The following is a 1149-nucleotide window of genomic DNA, read 5'->3' on the forward strand; positions in this document are numbered from 1 at the left end:
CAGGCCCAGAATGGGTCCACTCCGCACCTCAGCCCCAAATCCTGCGAAGAATTGCCTCCCTCCTCCCCGGCCTTTGTCTCTGAATGCCAGGTTAGGATTAGGACTCTTACAAAACGGGAGGCACCTTCTCCAGTCCCATGGACAGGGGACAGGGCTGGGTTATCCATGGGGGTGTGGGAATGAGTCACTTGGGAGATGGCCCCCAACCAGTTTGTTCTTGTTCTGAGGTGTCACCCCACTCCCATGACTGCCTGGCTCCTGTTTTGACTCTGTCCCTTTGGGCAGGAATGCAGTGTTTGTAACTTTCTACATGTGGAGTTTTTCCACTCAGCTGGAACAGACCTTGGTAATTAAGGTTACAGAACAGGGCTTGAGTTCCAGCAGGAGGAGAGAAGAGCTGGGGAGAGGAGAAAATGGAGGAGGTATGGAATATTCCCCATGGGTGTTTGTTCCTGCTTTTACCGGCCCTTCTCCACACCCCACCTCATCCCTCTGCTGCCTGACCCCACTCAGAGGGGAGACGGGGAGATTTAAGCTTCCCAGCTGGAAACCTCTCTTCTTGGACTTGGTCTTTCTGATGATTTTGAACCATTTTGGGATGTGACTGCCTCAAGTTCTATCCGTGTCTGTCTCTGCTCAGCATTTTCAAGGAAGCCTAATGTCCCTGCTGCTTTCTATGTTCCGTATTTCCTCCGGTTGGTTCTTGCTCCTCTGCCCTCTCATCCCCCAATAATCCTCTGGGACAGCCCCCAGCTCCAGTGCTCCTCCTGGAACTCCCCTCCCTTGAGAATGCAGAAGAGGAACCAAAAGGTAGGGGGTGGCAATCTGGGAGGGACATTTGAGGTTCAAAGGTTCCTGGCTGAGCTTCCAGTCCAGGTCACCTCAGGGACCAATCTGACTGCTTCAGAGTGGCCCCTGGGCCAGCAGCAAATAGAACAAGATTTTATAGCCCCAGGGCAGATGTTGGCTTAGCCATCTCACCCAGATTCCACCAAAGAGGCTCCAATCCCCACCACACCTTTGTTCTCTTTCCTTTTTCCCCTCCTCCCCCTCCTCTTCCTCCGTTTGATCCTGCCTTTCCCCCTCAAATTATTTCTTTAGATCTGGAAGCATCTGTTCCTGCCTGCCCCTCCCCCTCCCCTCTTTCCC

The sequence above is a fragment of the Bison bison genome, unplaced genomic scaffold (genome assembly GCF_000754665.1).
Source record: "Bison bison bison isolate TAMUID 2011002044 unplaced genomic scaffold, Bison_UMD1.0 scf7180017864383, whole genome shotgun sequence".
NCBI lineage: Eukaryota > Metazoa > Chordata > Mammalia > Artiodactyla > Bovidae > Bison > Bison bison.